The sequence below is a fragment of the Vulpes vulpes genome, chromosome 4 (assembly GCF_048418805.1).
Source record: "Vulpes vulpes isolate BD-2025 chromosome 4, VulVul3, whole genome shotgun sequence".
NCBI lineage: Eukaryota > Metazoa > Chordata > Mammalia > Carnivora > Canidae > Vulpes > Vulpes vulpes.
The window spans coordinates 131,668,491-131,689,298 of NC_132783.1; the positions used below are offsets into that span (position 1 = coordinate 131,668,491).

Sequence of the window (20,808 nt, forward strand, 5' to 3'; positions counted from 1 at the left end):
ATACATTTAAGTAATGATACTATGACCCAGGCTTCTGGTCTTGTTACGCCTCCATTGATGGGTTATCTCTCCTGGGAAAGGTGCTCTGTGGACAGGAGAAAGGACATAGCCCACATTCTTTTCCTGCTAGAAGATTTTTTCACCTCATTACTTCAGTAAGACGCCAGGGGACTCTGTGCCTTGTCTTCACTTGTCCCCTGGTCATTTTGCTACTTTTTTATGCTCCTCTAGACCACCTAATTTAGGCTGCCTCCTTTTTTAAAAAAAAAAAAAAACTCATTTATTCATTCATGAGAGAGGCAGAGACACAGGCAAAGGAGGAAGCAGGCCCCATGCAGGGAGCCAGACATGGGACTCGATCCCAGGTCTCCAGGATCATGTCCTGGGCCAAAGGTGGTGCTAAACCACTGAGCCACACGGGCTGCCCTAGGCTGCCTCTTTTTGAAGAAGCAGATGTTTACCTCAGGAACGTTTCCAGAGTTTTCCCTCAAAGTATGGGAAATGCTTTACAGCTGTGGTGCCTAAGTTTTGGTTTGTTAAAACTGGGAGTTGAGAGCCACTTACCAGGTAGATAGATGCCCCAGGCCTAACATGGTCAGGGAGTGACCACAGCAAAAGCCCCAGGAAGGCTGGGTGCCATGTGGAGTTTGCCATTTGCCTTCCATTTCTGACTCCATTTAAATCAATTATTTTATCCAAAACACAGTTATACATTTCACAACCGTGATTTTAAGAGCAATGCCAACATTTCAAAGCCTTGACTCTAGAGGGTCATTGAGATTAAAACAAAACAAAACAAAACAAAACAATAAAAATAACCCATTCATTTTAACCAAGCCACATGTTGGATCATGCCCTAAAAGTCAGGTTGGACTGTACCCATATATCTACGGCCTTCCCTGCGTCATGAGCTGAGGAATTTTATGGCGTACACTGACCCTGGTGGAACCTTGTAAACTAATTGATAGCAAGTGTTTCAAAATCTTCCCTTCTCAGTATGAATTGTGTGTTTGTACCTTGTTTGTGTAACATGTGATGCACTCAAGCAGAGAAAGGAAAAAGTCCTTTGAGAGATGGGAAGAGATGTAGTTAATAAAATCATAGCCACAAGGGCTAGTCATGATTATAAGCTCTTTGCCTAAATTATCTTATTTAATTGTCACATAATATGAAGATGTCAACCAAGACCTTAAAACACATACGATTATAAACCTTAAAATGGGCATTATATTCACGTCAGTCCTTCTTTACAAAAAAATTGTTGATAACCAAGGCAGCTAAGGAAATGGTTCTGGAATAATCCAGTCTATTCTTGGCTATTCTGAGCATCCAAATCTTAATTCCCTCGGGATGTCTGGTACACATATTCTAAATATCTCTTTTTTCCCATGACAAATCTATCCTGATTAAGATCAGGATACCAGCCATTGGCATGAAATCAGGAGGGGCAAAGTACTTGAGAGCTTTGCCATCACCAGTGGTGTAACTTGCAACAGGCTTTAAACAAGTTACCAAATCCACAGCACCCAATTTGCTCAGAAAGAAAAATGTACCAGAATATTCTGGAGAAAGCTGCGATATCTTTAAATTAGTAGGAGCTCTGCAAGGGTGTTATTATGGTTCAAATGGAGTCCAGGGCCTTCAGAACCAAATCCAAACTCGTCCCTCTGTCATGGCACACCTTTCACAACCTTGGTTCTTCCACTCCTCCTTCCTGTGGTGTTCCCTACCACACATCTATCCGACTTCCTCTCCCACCACTCTCTTCTATTTATACATTTTTAAATGGAGTATCAAGCAACTTTATTAACACAAACTGACCTGCAAACACATCTCTGAATATTTATTAAAAGAGCACACACATGTAGAATGTTGGCAAAAAAATAAAATGACTTGCTGCTTAAGACTGAATCCATAGTTTATGCAGAAACTACATATTAGAGGACACAGAGACAATAAAACCATAATCCTCATAAAATATAAAGTGGAGACTTGTTAAAATTTTTCTTTGAACTGTTAACTAATTAATAAAGGAGCTGGCAACAAGTCCCAGCCCATTCAAAGGAGAATCCAAAGGGCAGACAAATATAAGGAATGCTGAAATGAATTCCTTCACAGAAGCATAACACAATGGACAAAATTATTGGGATATTATTGCACCTTCACTGGTAAAAATCATTTGCATTTCTATGGACAAGAAGAATTTGCATTACTACATTTTTCCTCGATTAACAGAGTTGTCAAGTAGTTCAAAGACAATGGATGTCACAGACAACCTGGCAGTGACATTTGGTAATCTTTTTTTTAACTTTTCCTATTTCAAGCTTTTGCATGATTCCTCCTGACATATTAGATACCATACAAGGTGGTATGTAGGAAACTAATAGCCATGGATCCTAGCCACTGTGACAAGCTCTTTACTTAAATTATTTTTATTTTCACATAACTCTGTGAAGTAAGTATTAATCAAGGCTTTAATACATAGAATTATAAATCTTCAAAGAATGTTATATAAATCAATCTTTAGTCCCTCCTTACTAAGGAACATTTGATGACTAAGGTAGCTAACGAAATACTTTTGGCATAGATTACTTCTTATGGGTATCTCATGTTGCTCTGGCCTTGGGCAGTCTGGTTAGCAGATATGGGATCTTGGCTGCTGCTGCTTCTTCCTCCTATTCCTCCCCTTCTTCCTCATCCTCCTTTTCATCTTCTTCTCCTCCTTCCTATTCTTTAACCAATTACTGAAAGATCTTAATATTTGATCATCAACTCCAGAAATGCTCACACAATCCTGGGGCCCTGTAGTCTGACTCCATCTAATCTGAGTGTTCTAGCCTCTGGTCTGGCCTCTCTCTGTGTACACTGACACGGGAGGGAATTTTAGGTTCCTTGTCATGAGCAGAATCTTACTTGCTTACTCAGAAAGCTGAACACAAACACCTTATTGTTTAGAAATTTTTTCTCCAAGATGCTTCCTATGAAGTGCTATCAATCCCTGAACTTCTGTCCCTAATCTCCATTGTAACTCTTAGTATGACTGTTTGATCATTTCACAGTATAGTATAGAATATATTTCTCTTGTTCATTCATTCATTCACTGGACAGAGTCATGGCCCGCCTCCTCGGTGCTAGATATAGCCCTTGGTCCAAAGGAAACCAACAGTGAACAAACCAGACAAAAAATTTGGCCCTTGGAATTTAGACATTTTTTTTTAAAAAACAAGTGGAATCTTTGCCATGTTAACTGATAAGAAGTACTAAGGAATAAAGAAGACCGGAGAGGAAGGAGCTAAGTTTATGATAATGTGGTATGAATTGAGGGAGCACAGAAATTTTTTACCTGCTTGGTCAAGGAATGTCTCACAAAGACCTGAAGATGAGAAGGTGAGCCATGTAGATATCCATGTGGCTATGCACACTTTATGAGTGCAAAGACCCTGAGATGAGAACATGTCTGGGATGTTCAAGCACATCAAGGAAAAATATCAAAGATGTCAGTGTAAGCCATGAGAAAAAGCACACTCTTCCTCTTAAACACTGAAGACCTAGTTCATTGTATGAACTTAGCATATCCCCAACCTTTTTGGGAACATGGCAGGAATACAGAGATAAACTGTGAATGAATGAACGAATGAATGAATGGAATCCAGTGTCCTTCCAGTGCTGGTCACAAAGTATTAGTATCACAGGCCTACAGACTTCATTCTTCCCCCTCTAAAACTCATAAGGAGTTAACAATATTTTAAATTTTAAAAAAATTTTAAAAATTAAGTAATTAAAAACAATTTTATTGTATGACTAAATTGAACTTTCTGATTTTTTTAGATAGCTTATTTTAGAGAAAATTAAATCTTCATTCTCTATTTTTCTATATTTAAATATTGAAATGAAGGTAATGAAAGTGTTAATTGATGCTGGAGAACGCATATTAGCTCCCTAAATTAGCTCTTTAAAGGCCTGAGGGAGGTGCTTTGCCAAGAATAAGAATTTTCAACAAATGTTTGGTTTCAGATAGAGATCAAAGGCAATTTTATCTTAACTTTATAATATGGCCAAACATTTATAAGATCATACACATTTCTCTTTTTTCTCATTTTTCATTTTGCCAAATTATTAGCCCTCCCTAATTCCATAACATCATTACTGGAGGGCATTGCAGATCAAATAGGATGTAGACATACCTTGTTTTATTGCACTTCACTGTAGCACACTTTGCACACTGTGTATTTTACAAATCGGGGGTTTGTGGCAACCCTGCCTCAAGCAGATGTATTGGTGCCATTTTTCCAACAGCATTCACTCACTTCGCATCTATCAAAATTACATTTTGATAATTCTTGCAATATTTCAAACTTTTTCATTATGATTATATTTGTTGTGGTGATCTGTGTTACGTGATCTTTGATGTTACTATTATAATTGTTTTGGGGCACCACAAACTGCATCCGTATAAGATGGTAAATTTAATTGATAAATGTTGTGCTGTGCTCTAATGGCTCTAGCAACCGGCTGTTTCCCCTTCTGTCTCTCTGTCTCTCTCTCTCTCCTCAGGCCTCCCCAATCCCTGAAATAGGACAAGATTGAAATTAGACCAATTAATATCCCCTACAATGGCCTCTAAATGTTCAAATGAAAGGAAAAGTTACTGCCTCTCATTTATATCAGAAGCTAGAAATGATGAAGTTTAGTGAGCAAGGCATGTTGAAAGCTGAGATAACTCAAAAGCTAGGCCCAACAGTTAGCAAAGTTGTGAATGCAACGGGAAAGTTCTTGAAAGAAATGAAAAGTGCGAGCCCAATGTGCACACATATGATAAAAAAAAATAAATCAGCTTTATTGTTGATATGGAGAAAGTTTTAGTGATCTGGATAGATTTAACAAGCCACAATATTCCTTTAAACCAAAGCTTGAGAGGAGAGGAAGCTGCAGGAGAAAAGTTTGAAGCTAAGCAGAGGTTGGCTCCTGAGATTTAAGGAAAGAAGCCATCGTCATAACGTAAAAGTGCAAGATGAGGCAGCAAGTGCTGATGTCCAAGCTACAAGTTATCCAGAGATCTAACTCAGATAATTAATAAAGGTGGTTACACTAAACAACAGATTTTCAATGCAGATAATAGCATCATCATATTGAGAGATGAGGCCACCTCGGATGTTCATAGCCAGAGAAGAGAAGTCGATCAATGACTGACATCAAAGCTTCAAAGGACAGGTTGACCCTCTTGTTAGGGGCTAATGCAGCTGGTGATGTTAAGTTGAAGCCAGTGCTCATTTACCACCCTGAAAATCCTAGGGCCCTTAAGAATCCTTCTAAATATACTCTGCCTGTACCCTATAAGTGGAACGACAAAGTGATAGTACATCTGGTTTAATGAATATTTTAAGCCTACTGCTGAGCCTTACCACTCAGAAAAGAAAAAAAAAAAAAAGATCCCTTTCAAAATATTGACAATCTAGCCAGACAAGAGCTCTGATGGGCTATCCAATAAGATCAATGCTGTCTTAATGCCTGCTAGCACAACATCCATTCTGCAGCCCCTGGACCAAGGAGTAATTTTGACTTTCAGGTCTCATTATTTTAAAAATACATTTTGTAAGGCTATGGCCACCATAGATAGTGATTGCTCAGAATAATCCGGGCAAAGTCAATTGAAAACCTTCCGGAAAAGATTCACGATTCTAGATGCTATTAAGAACTTTCATGAGTCAAGAGGTTAAAGTATCAACCTGAACAGGAGCTAGGAAGAAGTTGATTCTAACCTTCATGGATGACTTTGTGGGGTTCAAGACTTCAGTGGAGAAAGTGAGTGCAGGTGTGGTGGAAATAGCAAGAGAGCTAGAAGTAGAAATGGGACCTGAAGATGGGATTGAGTTGCTACAATTTCATGATAGAACGTTAACAAATGAGGAGTTGCTTCTTATGGGTGAGGGATGAAACTGGCTTCTTGAAATAGAATCTGTTCCTGGTAAAGATGCTGTGAAGATGGTTGAAATGGCAATGAACAATTTAGAATTTTACATAAACTTCTTAAGGGCTAGACTCCAATTTTTTGAAAGTTTTGACTCCAGTTGTGAAAGAAGTCCTATCACGGGTAAAATACTGTCAAAAAGCATCACACACTACAGAGAAGTCCTTCCTGAAAGGAAGAATTGATCGATGTGGCAAGCTTCATTGTTGTCTTATTTTAAGAAATAAACCACCCCAGCCTTCAGCAACCACCACTCTGATCAGTCAGCAGCCATCAACACTGAGATAAAACCTTGCACCAGCAAAACCAATTATGACTCACTGAAAGCTCAGATGATGGTTAGCATTTTTTAGCAAGAAAGCATTTTTTAAAACTAAGATATGTTTCTTTAGTCATAAAGAATGCTGTTGCACGCTTAATAGGCTACAGTATGGTGTGTATGTAACTTTTATGGACACTGGAAAGCCAAACATTTCATTTGCCTCACGTTACTGGGATATTTACGTTTATTGTGGTGGTCTGGAATGGAATCCACAATATCTCTGAGTTATGCCTGTCCTTAAAGCTATTAACATTATTATGTGTTTACTATTTATATAGCAGTTAATGACCTGCAAAGTGCTTTCTAGGTCTTCTCTGTTTATTCCTCACTAAGCCACGCGCTATGTAAATTTTTTTCAAGGAGATTGGACCATTTCAGAAATTAAAAAAATTTAAAAAGGAACAAAATTTTTAAGAGCTGGAAAGATCTATCTTGAGCACATGATCCAATTTACCAGTGCTCTTTGCCTACATCTTCTGTTGCTTCTCTTTCTCTTTTTAATCTCCTTTTCTCCATGTCAATGACATATTTAAGAACATAAGAAAAGGATGTATGTGTGTATGAGTGACATTGAACTACATCAACCTCATCAGCTTTCTAATTCAGAGCACGGAATGGCTTTTATTGTTCAATATGTTTTCAATAGTTAGAAGTAGGGAGAAGAAGTCACTTTGATTTCTTACTCTGTCTCACAAATACGAGTTCTGGTGGCCTCCTGTTGCTGAGCCCACTCCATTCATAGCGTCTATGAGAAGGGGCATTCAGTCATCTCACCACATCTTCCAAAACTGCTCAGTCCATCTTCCCCTTTACCTAAGTCTCCTCCCTAATTGACTCCACTGTAGCAGATTTTGCAAAATTTCCAAATGTATATTTAAATATTAGCCAACAGGCATGGTTTAGTTAAATAAAGCTCATTATTTTCTCTTTCCTTTCTTCTTCCTTAACATACCGATCCCAGGTTTTTATATCACTCTTATTTTTTTTTCCACTCCCCAGAAGTTATAGATCAAGACAAAACTTAGACTAGACAGAGACCAGGATAGAAGAAACAGAATCCAGACCTGGACATCCTTGAGATTTTCTGTGTTGAGTTCATCTGCCCAGCTTGTCAGCAGTTTGGTAAACCAGTTTAAGGGTTTTAGAATCTAGCATCCTTGATTCAAACATTGGATCTAACATTTGCCAGTTCTGCAGTCTTTGGCAAATTCATTAGCCCTTCTGCACATTGGCTTCCCTTTTATAAAATGAGGATGGTTTTTTGTGCTTAACTCCAGAAGCTCTTCTAAGAATTAAAACAAACAAAGGTCTTAACTTTAGAATCTCTCTCATTTAATTCTCATAACATCCCCATGAGACCATATGTTTGTCCCAATTTTACAGACAAGACAACTAAGTATTGATCAGAGTCATAGAGCTAGTCTTCCTTTCCTTCCTCCCTCCCTCTCTCGCTCCTTCCCTTCTTTCTTTCCTTCCTTCCTGCTTTCCTTCAATGAATATGTATCGCAGGCCAGCTAGGCACCTTCATGAAGCCTTCCATTCTAGTGGAGACAGTAGTTGGCTGCTGGGGCACCACACAGTGCAATTTGCTCAGGTCTTTTGAGCTCGGACTGACTGGCTCACAACAGAACAGGAACGAAAATACACAGAATGTGGATCTTTTAGGCCAGATGAACCTTGAGCTGTGCTACTTTCTGCTGTCACCTTTCACGCCCTCTTGTGGTTCTGATTACATCAATCCAAGATATCACATATTTTGAAAATAAATAGAATTTGAGAGGAGATTTTGATTGTATTTGTGGCTGAGGCCCAAACCAACCCATTAGTAATACTCTCCAAATCAATCTGTCTGTCATTGGCATGTGTGGTGAGACACATGGGGTATGTCCCCAGATGGGAGAGGAATTCACATTTTAGTATAGAAAGAGGGGCAAGCCAGAACCCCAGTAAGACCACGAGCAAAGTAATAATATAAAATCACAGTGATTCAACATGGCTGCAGGGCTTACCACATGGCGTAGACCTTCACAGCATCCAAAGAGGTTCCCAAGTGAAAAGATGGATGCAAGATATATGCACAGCGTGTGCAAGGAGCACCTCAGAGTTGCCGGCCTCTATGAATATGAAAATAAGGCATGTACATTGTATGCCACCTTACATGGGGCCTATGAGTTTCCTAGGGCTCCTGTAATAAAGAACCCCCCAAACACGATGGCTTAAAGCAAAAGAAATTTATTATCTCACAATTCTGGAGAGGCCAGACATCTGAAATCAAGGTGCTGGCAAGACTATGCTTCCCCTAAAGTCTCCAGGGGAGAATCCTTCCTTGCCTGAGCAAGCTTCTGGTATTTGCTGATAGTTCTGGTGTCTCTTGGTGTGTACCTACATCACTCCGGTCACGTGGCTGTCTTCTCCCCATGTGTCTCCATGCTGTCTTTCCTCTGTGTACATCTGTCTTTATGTCCGTATTGGATTAGGTCATCCCGGGTCATACTGGATCAGGGCCCACCCTAATGTCCTCCTCTTAACCTGATTACCTTTGTAATGACTATTTCTCCAACAAGGTCACATTCTGAGGTAATGGGGACATAATTCAAACCATAACACTAGGTTATAGTGAAAGTTGTTAGCACTACCTGCTTTCTAACCTGAGTTATGCAAACAGAAGGGACAACAGGAGAAGGGTGCCAGATTTAGGTGGAAAAAAAATATTTATATATTTTATATATACATATGATTCCCAGTTAAATTTGGATTGCAGATCAACAATGTGTAATTTTTTAACTGAAGTATGTTTCATATATTTTATAGGACATACTTATGTTTAAAATATGTATTGGTTATTTATACGGAACTCACATTTCACTGAGTATCCTATATTTTATTTGGCAACCCTAAAACAGGCCCTATGAGCCTTCTTCCCTCTGGTAGCTTCTAGGTTCCAGTCCACTCCAAGAAGACACCAATAGCAATGCGTTTGCCACAGAGAACCCTTCCCTGAGAGTTCAGAGCCTTGGATTCCAGCCCCCCATGAGCTGCAGGTGTTTGATTTGACCAAAGCAATCCACATCTCTCTGACTTGGTTTCTTCAAGCTAAAAATGAAATACGAGGGCATATGATGTGAGGAGCACTGTGTGTGATACACAACTGATGAATTATTGAACACTACATCTGAAACTAATGATGTAATAGTATATGTTGGCTAATTGAATTTAAATTTAAAAAAAAGAAACACTTTTTAAAAATGAAATAAGAACATCTTTCTTACCTGCCTTAAATTATTGTTGCGATGCTCGAACAAGATAAACAGAATGAAGATGCTTCCCAACTATTCAAGTGCTGTCATAGTAGTAAGTTGTTATTTTTCTAGCTTTGAATTTAGAAGCCTGGCAACTTTGCCTTATTCTGTGCTCTAAAAGCCAATTCTGTAGACCAGCAGACAGTGTGGGTGCATCCACCCCTCACCTCTACTAAAAGAATGGTCTCCTTGGAGAACCCCTGCCGTGGTTTCAGTGCTCCACGATAACAGACTAAAGAATTGGAAAGAGAAATGTTGGCCAGAAAAGTGACCCCCCGAGGTGATGACCAGGACATTTTGCTTTCAGACCTCTGTCCTGAAACATAAAAGTTTTTCCATCAACACTTTCATACATCTCTTTCTCTGCAGATGGAATTAGTGTTTTTGTACCAGTGGGTGAGAAATCACTTTTTACATTTGGAGAATAGTCTCATCTAAAAAATAAAATAAAATAGGGAGGAAAAAAAGAGACTCTGAAATGCTGAGTACTGAGATCACAGCTTTTCCTCAATAGTACGCATCCAATTCTGAGGAAAATTTTCAAGTAAGATCTGGAATAATTAGCCACACTTGCTAAATAAACACTCGATGTGGTTGCTATCAAAATGAAAATCCATCATTTCTATTTTGACTCTAAGGGTCCATAATTAAGTAGGCTTGGCAGCTGTTTTAAATCCACGCACCTCAGGAAGAAAATTATATGCTTTATCCAGTAAGGAGATTGTGGTTTGTATTTTCATTTTGTCTCTAAAGGATGATGTTTGGTGTTTTTTTTTTTTTTTTTTTTTTTTACCAAAAGGTAAGATTTTCCTTCACTTGTTTGAAGCGAAGTGCCCTCGTCAGAGTTTATAGACAGTATCATAAAGTGAGAGTAAATTTTAGTTGATTGTTGTAACTTATGTATTTCATATTATGTATTTCAATATATTTACCATCTTAATTATTTTTCTTAAATGTGCCATATTTGGTATCTAAGTCTACTATATAAGTGCAGCAATACAGCATCATTGCTCCAATTGGACATTTAGGTGGGTTACTGTCCGGTGTTAAGTCAAATCAATTAACTTTCTTGTTTTTATGAAATGCTTATTTTATTTGACAACTATCTTCTGTTTCATGTGACGCCACTGTGTACTATTTATTAACAGTGTGCATCCTCTACAGCTCTACTTGTAGACTGTGCAAAAAACAAACTATGAAATTAATTGTCAAGCTGAACAGTGTTGAAATATTTATGTTGTCTGAGGAGCTAATGCTTCTTGTTTTAACTGGAACTTTTATTTCTGATTAAGATTTTCTTTTTTAATCTTATGTTTAATTTAGAACATGGCCTTAAGATGTTAGTATTTTAGAAGAGTCAGCGACTTTATAATAATCGGTGACTTTTTTCCCAAGATACACATCACTGGAAAGGAGTGCAGCTAAAGAGATGGATTCAGTCCCATTGCTGATGGGAATCGGAAATGGGAAAAAATGGACCTATATAGTGCTGGCTATCCTGCTATGAACATGGAGCTTCCCAGGAGAGAGAATGATTAGAAGGATGACATGATATCTGCTGGGTGAACCCACCACCATGTGACTAGAGGCCTGACAAACATCCATCATGTAGGAAGTTTAAGTAGTTTGTTCACAGGCCATGAGTTCTTGGACATTGATTAGTGGATGTTGTAGATACCTTCTGTTGTTTTTCAGACTAAGCTGAATCTGGATGTCCCCTAATTAGGGAGATTTTAAGGCTTGGAAAGAGATTTTCTTGAGGTTTCCAAGTCTTTGGACAGTAATATATTGGGCCATACGTATTGGCAATGTATTGTGCCATAACAGTACTAAGCTTGAGGACTGAGCAGAGATTGGTTCCTACTAGATATAACCTTTTTTGAAAGAAATCATTAGTATTTTCACTTTGGCATACTTCCCTTATTAACCATTCCCTACCTTTGTAAAACAAAACCAAAAACAAACAAAACATAGACTTCACAAAGCACTTTTATGCTAATGATCCCAAACCTCTTATCCCCATTTGCAACAGAGGGACATGTGTCTGAGAGAGACGGGGTGACTTTCCCAGAGTCCCTACAATATGTTAAGTTTTCTTCCCTAAATTACCATGTGTCAATTATTCATGTATTAAATATTATTTATTAAAACCTACCACATGCCAGAAGAGGTGCTGGGATCAATTGGTGATCAATCAAGAAACACAAAATGACTGTACCTACCCTCATAGAGCCTACAGACCGTTAAGGGAAACAGGTGAGCAATCACAACACTGCGTAATGAGAACTTTCATAAATGAGGCATAAGGAACTACTGCTGACAGGTGGTTGAAGGCCCCACATCACCACTATCTCAAGTGACATTTATGGGGCACTTACTCCATGCTAGGCACTGTGTCATTGCTTTGCAAATATCATCTTTCTTATTATTCACTCACGCAGTCAACGGAGAAGAGAGAGACACATGGAGAGGTTAACCAATCTGTGTCACAAAGAAAAGTGAAGCCCAAATTTAACTAAGCAGTCTGTCTTGAGCCCTCAGACATGGAATTTCATCTAGATTAATTATAATCTTCCTGAAGAAAAGATTTTGGTTAGCAAACTGACACCGAGTTCTGTTCAGTGAGGCAGAAAAGATCTGACTAATGATCGGTTTGAGTAAAAATCTATCATAATTTCTAAACATATTTCTTTCAAAACTGAAATAGAAATTAAATTTTATGAAGTTTCTGTGGCCAGGGTGTAGAAATTATTTAAATATTCTAACAAGCCCACAGTCAAATCAAAGGAGTTAGCTGCTCTGCTCATCTCTGTTATATTGCAAACAGGGTTTTTCACCTTCTATAAATTAATCAGGAGGGTAGAAATCACCGAACGGTATCATTATGACTACAGAGTACTCAGTAGATGTAGCCTTGGAGTTTTGTTGCAGGAAAGCACGTAGGCGTCAATTGCGTTTCCCCTCTGGAAGACTGGTCCAAAGCCAAGCTTGTAATGGCACATGGAGTGACATGTTTTCACCTTTCCAGCCTCTTGAGTTTTATTTTTCACTTCTATCCAGGCACATTTAACAAACTTCCCAGTCCCATTGGTTACAATGCTTTTATATCCAGTAAAATCATTTATTCTTTGATTTGGTGGTCTATTTTTTTTTCTGGACATTAATTAAGAACCTAAAATATTGCTAGCAATCAAGAGTTAAAGGCAGGCGGCAAAAGTGTTACAGCAAGAGTAACACCATTTTGTTTTATTTTGCTTCGCAGTTTGGAAAAGGAAATTGCATTGCTTTTGAAAATAAATGTTGTGAAATTGTAACCCGTGCCATATCTATTCTGGTCTTCAATTGAAACTGTCTTTGTGGCAGATTGCACAGAAAGTCCTATCTTTAATCGGCCTCAAGCAATCTATGTAGAACACTTACCCCATTTCCAATAACACATAGGTTGGCAAACCAGGACTCGTGAAAATAAAATTACTATAAACTGTAATAAATATTCAACTAAATATAATCAGCATGTGCTTTAGCTCATTGTAATCTGTTTTTCTTACATATACCCTGAATCACAAATTTCTTTTCATGCCAATCTTATTTGTTTACCAAAGACACACTTAATTTTCACAAGGATTAATTTTATTTATTTATTTATTTAGTCATCACTACACCCAATGCAGGGCTCAAACTCATGACCCCGAGATCAAGAATCACATGTTCTTCTAACTGAGCCAGCCCCCAGCGAGAACTTCTCTTAACGTTTGTTACTTCATCAGTTGTTAGGATAAGTGACAATCAGCCCATCTTCCCATTATGATAAATATCTGAAGTGATCGTCTATAGTTACTTTATATATGCATTTTTAAGCTAAAAATGTCATTCATTTTGATTATTCCCTTTTTATCCAACTTTACTCTGAATGCCTTTTGTCTTTTCCCAAAGATTTACACTGTTTGGTTTGTCTCTCCTCCTTGGAGAAGTGGCAGGTGACAGGTCACCCACAGCCAGTGCTGCCAGGGGTTAGGAGGCCACCCATGTCCTCTCACAGGAAAGGTTCATCCCCACCTACTCACCTGAAGCCTTTCTGACATCCTATCCTAAAAGAGGTGGAGTTAATTGTAGATTTAATGCAATTTATAGCATGCAATGAGGGCAAAAGGGGGACACAAGCAGAAGACTCAAAATTAGCCCCTGCTCTGTTCTAAAATCAAGTGGCTTTGGGCAAGTCATTCCTCCTCTCTGTTCCTTCATTCGTTCCTACCAAACTGTGAGTTGGTACAAACATTCTCTGGGCTTCACTCCCGCTCTACTGTGGTATGTTTTCTAAGTCCTTCTGATATCATGGAGGGAAGTCTGCTTTGGACAAATAAAAGTTGTTATCACTGAATCATTTGATAATAAGATCCTAGGCCTTCACTCCATACCAGTTTAGCTTGAACTCAGAAGGGGTAAACTCGGGCAACGTGATGAGGGGATTACTCAACCCAGACAGGTAGTTTGGGTGCTTGCAAGCAGGGACAGACGGCCCGTCTGGGTCATTCTAGCCACCCACAGCATAATTCACGAAGGACAGACTCCCGCTGTAGTCAGATGCTCCCACATCAGCATATGCTAACGATTAGCCAAGGCAGAGCCATTTGTCTTAACTTAAAGTCTGTTAGCTGAAGCCTAATTAAACGTTGGCAGTTCCTTGAAAAAACAATTTAAAAAGTCATTCCACAGTATCATCTTGTCATTGCAGAAAGCTTTAATTAGCAGGATACACAGAGAATGGGAGATCTTTTCCTCAAGTGTGTGCTACTTTCAGAAATAGTCAGGTGCTCATCTAGAATAACACTTTCCTGAGACAGATGTTCTCTCAATGCGACTTTGAAGAATATCAGCTGGTAGGTTTTTCCCTATGGTTGGGAATAAGAAAAAAAAAAAGTAAATTTTGTTTTGTTCATCTGGAGGACATATAGAAAATATCCAAACCGTGTAGTAACAAATATAACCGGAATGTCCCTAATTACCTCTACGTCTTCTCTTCAATTCTACAAGCTTTCCTCTTATTTTTAAGTACTTGGTGGGTTTTTCTGGTCTACTAGTTTCCTGACCCTTATTATCTCTGGCACATTAATGCTCCCAAAATAAAAATTTGCCCCCTAATGGCTTGGAGCTTAAGATCCTGAATATAGGGGCACTGGGTGGCTCAGTCAGTTAAGCATCTGACTCTTGATTTTGGCTCAGGTCATGATCTCAGGGGAGTGAGATCGAGCCCTATGTCAGAGTCTGCTCTGGGTGTGGAGCCTGTTTGAGATTCTTTCTCTCTCTCTCCTCCTATTCCTTCCCCACCTGTCTCTCTCTCCCAACCCCCAAAGAGAGAGAGAGAGAGAGAGAGAGAGAGAGAGAGAGAGAGAGATTCTGAATATAAGATGATATGAGCAGCACCAGCCTGGGGTTTTCCAAGAATGGCCTAGAGAGACTTGTCAGATCAATTCTCAGTTCCTTCTGTGAGGCTGCGCTACTGCCTGTCTTGTTCTTGGTAAGTTTCCTAAAGTAGTCATTGTTTTGAGCTGTGGTTTAAAAGTTTCGACTTGAAGCAGATTCTGTAGTAAATAAGAAAGTAAAAATCACTGTTCTTGGGACAAGGTGGTGACTGATGGCTAACCTGTCCTCCTCTAAAAAGCAGTTCAGTGATTTGGCTCACTGTCCTCCTGGAGGTACCATGCTAGTGAGGTAGACCGTCTCTTCTAACCTTTTGCCTCAGTTTGTCACTTACTCAACTGAAGATAAGACATCTTTCCCCACCCCCCTGCTCCAAACTGACAGAGGCATTACATTTGGGATATTGAATATGCTCCCAATGAAAGCCTTCCATTGAGCAGCTGCCACGTATAGAGTGGTTTCCTCAGAAAGAACATGAAAGCTCAAGAGAGTAGAGGATCCCATGCAAATTCCCAGGAAGGCTGATGTGAGCTTAAGAAAAAGGAGGGTGCCCTGAGGACGAGATTCCAACTCAGATCTGGTTTGATAGCCTATAATCACTGGTGGATTGCATCCAGCCTCTGCCTGAAAAATTAGCCATGTTGAGATGGAAAGAGGCCCTGATGATGAGTACATGTGGATCTCGGGGCCTCTTGCTAAACGCATCCCAAACTATGTGCAATAATGTAGAAGATCAGGAAGTGTGTTCCTATGAATGAGTGAGAAATAAAAATACAAGGTAAACTACCTCAAGTTCATCTTTGATGCCTACCTGTGCCTTTGTTTACTTTTGTTTGGTTTCTTATATACAACTGATTGTTTGGAAGTTACATCCATCTAATTTTCCAGCCTTGGAAATTATGAGAATAATTCCAGACACATAAATCAATTGACGTAAACCTCTTCACTTGGACAAGGCCATAGCTTCTGGTTTTGTGTAGTTCACTGCCCTTTCCATATTTTGTGAATTTTCAGAAAGAAATCTAAGGGCTAGACAATAAGTCAATCCTCTCAACCTCTGAGGCTACTCTACTGTCACCAAGCCTCAAGGAACCTATAGTCATTCAAAATGAGGCAAAACCCCAAGCTTCTAGATAGGATATTGTGGATAGCCAGTACATGCCACCTCAGCAGGAGTACTTGAACTTTCTTTACATGTAGATTTTAAAAGAAAAATTGTAAAATACCTCCTTTCTGTATAACACCAACACACACTGGTATGACCCTTTCTTACAACATCATTCCTATGAGGTTGGAGAGCAGAATGATAATATTTGCAAATCCACTGGTTTAGGCACAGGCAAATTTTCAAAGTATGAATATGTTCACTGGGAATATGGAAACAAAATGAAACTTTGACTCTTAAGTCAAAGTCCTATAGCCAAATATTTTGGACCACCCACATCTACTAAAATCAAGTTTGCCGATCTAGATCGCTAGATCACTAGATCATTGCTCTAGATCACTCCCTCTATGGTAGCCAGCCTTCAGCATAGCCCCAGTGATCCTCATGTACTGGTGGTCACACCCTTGCATATGTCTCTTCCATGTCTTATCAGGGTTCGTCTATGTGACCAAGAGGACATGGCAGCAGCCATGATATGTTACTTCTCAAAATGGGTCATAAAAGACCTTGTGACTTCTGCCTCACACTCCTTCTCTTGGATTGCTTGCTCTGGGAGATGCTAGCTACCATTTTGTGAGAACATTCAAACTTCCTTACAAAGAGGCCCCTGTGTGAAGAGCAATTGAGGCCAATAGCCAGTGAGGAACGGAGTCCTGTCAACAACCTCAGTAATGAACTTGGAAGCAGATCCTCTTACCCAGTCAAGCCTTGTATGACTGCAATCTTGGCCAACATCTCCATCACAATTGCATGACTGGCCCTGAACTAGAACCAACCCGCTGAGCTTCTCCCTAATGCCTGACTCATAGTAATAGATACGAAGTAATAGGTAAACTAATGCACTCTCTTTCCTCATCTTACTTATTTAAGGTTGATGGTTTATCATTTATTTCTCTAAACCTATATAGTCTAAAGTAACTTCTTATGTCTTCTAAAAGTACAAGTTCAGGAATTTCTTTAACCAATTCAAGTAAAAGATCTTATTCCAAGGCTTTACACTGAAAAAGACTTCAGTCTCCTTTGCTATAGAGATTGTCCTATAAGGCTTTTCTTTGAGGCTTGAGTCTCACACAGACACACAAATATATGACTGAAATGCACTGATTTTGTTGATACAAATCTAATCAAGATGCTAAATTGGGATTGAGGTAAAAATAAGACAGTGGAAGTCACTTTAAATGTATCATTTACTAAAAATCACCTCAAGAAATTCCTCTTAACATTTTACTTATTTAAAAGAGAAAAACCTCTACCTCCTTCTCCTCCACAGATTGTTAGCACTTAAAAAACAAAACAAAACAAACAAACAAACAAACAAAAAAACAGTTTCTGAAGCATTTTTCAGTGTCAGTTTTCTTCTTATCTAAAAGACAAATAGTTTGAGTACGACTCATTGACCACCATATCTTCCTAACAAATTATCATTGCAGTTAAAAAAACTGACTTTCAGGAAAGATTTTGTGGTTGAAAATCCATTCCTGAATCTTATGATACTTTCCCAACATGCTGGCAATGGCTGATTCCTATTGACTTAAGACTTAAGATATCCTCGGTTGAGAAGCATGGCCCTGGGCCTCTAGTTTGTAATTCTCTGCGCTCTGTTTCAGCTTGAAATCCTCTCCACAACCAAATCAAATTTACCCCACCTCTACAGTCCAAGCAGCTCTTAACCAGAGGTCAATAACTTGAAGAGTCATTCAATGGAATCTTTCTGTGATGCTAGGCCGCTTACTAAAAAGAAAATGAGATATACATAAATAACATTGCTAAGCTTCCTTGTGACTTCTAATGAAAATAGAAGGTTGTAGCACTAAAAAGAAGATAAGAAAAAATCCAATGTATTCTCATGTTTCTGTTTTTGTTAATTAAAAATGCCAGGAACCAGAATAAGTTATGCAATTCTTTATTCATAATTGTCTTCTTGCCAAATGAAGTAGTCAATGATGAAGAAAAGAAGGCCACAAATCTGAGCTGACTTACCAGCATCTTAAGACAAAAAGAGGCATGTCCAATATGGATTAATGGCCTCCATGTGCAGTGCCAGCACCCACCGTGGCCCAAATAAAGAAGGAAGGACTCTGCTTACACCCTTCCACCACCTCTAAGTTCTCAAGTTCAAGACCATGGCCATCAATGGATTTATCCTACAGAACTTCAAGTATTTAAAATCTGGGTTGTTTTTTGGCCTTAATTCTATGCTCCATACTTTTTGCAACTTTTCACTAGAACTTCTTTTTTTTTTTTTAGATTTTATTTATTTATTCATGAGAGACACACAGAGAGAGAGAGGCAGACACAGACAGAGGGAGAAGCTGGCTTCATGCAGTGATCCTGACGTGGGACTTGATCCCAGGTCTCCAGGATCATGCCCTGGGCCGAAGGTGGTGCTAAACCACTGAGCCACCTGGGCTGTCCACTAGAACTTCTTTATTCATTTTGCATATAATTTATAAGCATAGGTCATCTGATTCAGACTTTTGCTAGATTATTCCTCAGAGAGTTAACAGCCTTTACAGTTTCACTAATCCAAGCCTGATGAGCCCCACAGACTCAATCTTCAAAGATGCTATATTAATGATGAAGATCTCACCAAAGATCCATTTTTAACAATGAGACTTCTGCTCCAAAATGTCCTTAGATGTGACCATATGACTAGACTCATAGCACTATCCAATGGACTCCTCTTCAATGACAGAAATGTTCCACATCTGCACTGTCTGGTATAGTAGCCACTAACCAAAGTATAACTTTTGGGCATTTGAAAAGTGGCTAGTGTGATGGAAGAAGAGAATTTCTAATTTTATTTCGTTTTAATTAATTTAAATTTGGCTTCCGAATTGGACAGCACCAAGGGAGTCTTATGAATTAGCCCATTTGTTCTTTCCAACTAGAAGCATTTTAAAGCTGAAAAGGTCACAAGAAAGCTAAGTGGAATAAGACGCTATCTAGCAATATCTAATTTTGAATTCATAAGCTGGGGATCCCTGGGTGGTGCAGCGGTTTAGCGCCTGCCTTTGGCCCAGGGCGCGATCCTGGAGAACCGGGATCGAATCCCACTTCGGGCTTCCTGCATGGAGCCTGCTTCTCCCTCTGCCTGTGTCTCTGCCTCTCTCTCTCTCTCTCTCTGTGTGTGTGTGTGACTATCATAAATAAAATTTAAAAAAAAATGAATTCATAAGCTGTGGAAAATATGTCCCAACATCCATATAAACTGGGCAAATCTGTTTGATTGGTTCTCAGCTCTGTGCCTTTCCCACACCTTTTGAATGATGTTTTTCTATGTGTGATTTACAACAAGCTCTCATAGGTTCTGCAGAGGGCTTGAGAGATACAGAGATCTGGCTAGTGCTGAATCGTACAATCTTTGACCTCCCTGAAACTTGCTCTTATCCAAACCACCTTCCCCCTAAAATTATATTCTTGCTTCCCTCATTTTACTAGTTATGAAATAGATGCTGAAAACATTTGTGAGTCCTACATCGTGAAAAAAAAAAATACTCTGGTTTTTCAGTCCAAATGTTTCTCTTTCTCAAACAATAGAAAATCCTGGGGCACTTTTTTCATCCCTGGGCAACTCCAGAGAGCAACCTTGAAAGCCTTCAGTTCAAAGCACACTCAATTTTTTTTAATTTACATGCAATTAGCCAACATAGACTACATTGTTTGTTTCAGATGTGAAGTTCAGTAAATCATCAGTTGCATATAACACCCAGTGCTCATCAGATCATGTGCCCTCCTTAATGCCCATCACCCAGGTTACTCCACCCCCTGACACCCCTTCCCTCCAGCAACCTTCAATTTGTTTCCTAGAGTTAAGAGTCTCTCACAGTTGGTCTCCCTCTCTGATTTCCTCCCATTCCATTTCCCCTCCCTTCCCCTATGATCCTCTGTGCCGTTTCTTATATTCCTCATACTGGTGAAAACATATAATAATTGTCTTTCTCTGATTGACTTACTTCACTCATCATAATACTCACTCCAGTTCCATCCATGATGATATAAATGATAAAGAAGATGTGGTATATACACATGCAATGGAATATTACTCAGCCAACAGAAAGGTTGAAATCAAACATTCAATTTTTGAGTGTTCCCAAAGGTAAGACATTTACTGAAAAGATCTGTGATATGTGCCTCCATATATCAATACTCTTCAATCTTTTGCACAGTTTAATATTTTAAATGGTGCCCATAGGACTAAACATTCTGAGTGAAAACACTGTTAAGTAATACTTCACCAGATAGATGAGTGTACAAATTTACAAATTAGATCTTAGTGGAGTACCATTCCCCTTACAAAAGGATTTCTTGTTTTCTTTTTGTTGTTGTTGTTGTTGTTGTTTTTTAAAGATTTTATTTATTCATGAGAAACACAGATTGAGAGGCAGAGACATAGGCAGAGAGAGAAGCAGACTCCTCCCAGGGAGCCTGATGTAGGACTCGATCCTGGGAACCCAGGATCATGACCTGAGTCAAAGGCAGACACTCGAACACTGAGCCACCCAGGCGTCCCGGATTTCTTGTTTTCAAAAAGATCACCTCCACCCCTTTAAACAGTAGCACACATAAATGTTTACCAAACCCAACCTACTTGTTCTGTACTCTATAGTTCTGGGTAACTAAATATTTACTTAAT

The 20,808-nt window shown here is 39.0% G+C and overlaps 1 long non-coding RNA gene across 4 annotated transcripts in view; it reads right to left on the minus strand.

Moving 5' to 3' along the window:
• LOC140598691 (uncharacterized) overlaps positions 1–20,808 on the minus strand; it is a 152,043-nt gene that overhangs the window by 67,502 nt on the left and 63,733 nt on the right. For 2 of the 4 annotated variants that reach the window (XR_012001308.1, XR_012001307.1), the window contains exon 4: positions 13,214–14,478. The exons of the other annotated variants lie outside the window; for them this stretch is intronic. This is a non-coding gene — a long non-coding RNA (uncharacterized lncRNA). Of the gene's footprint in view, positions 1–13,213; positions 14,479–20,808 lie in introns of those variants that run through there. 4 annotated transcript variants of the gene reach the window in all.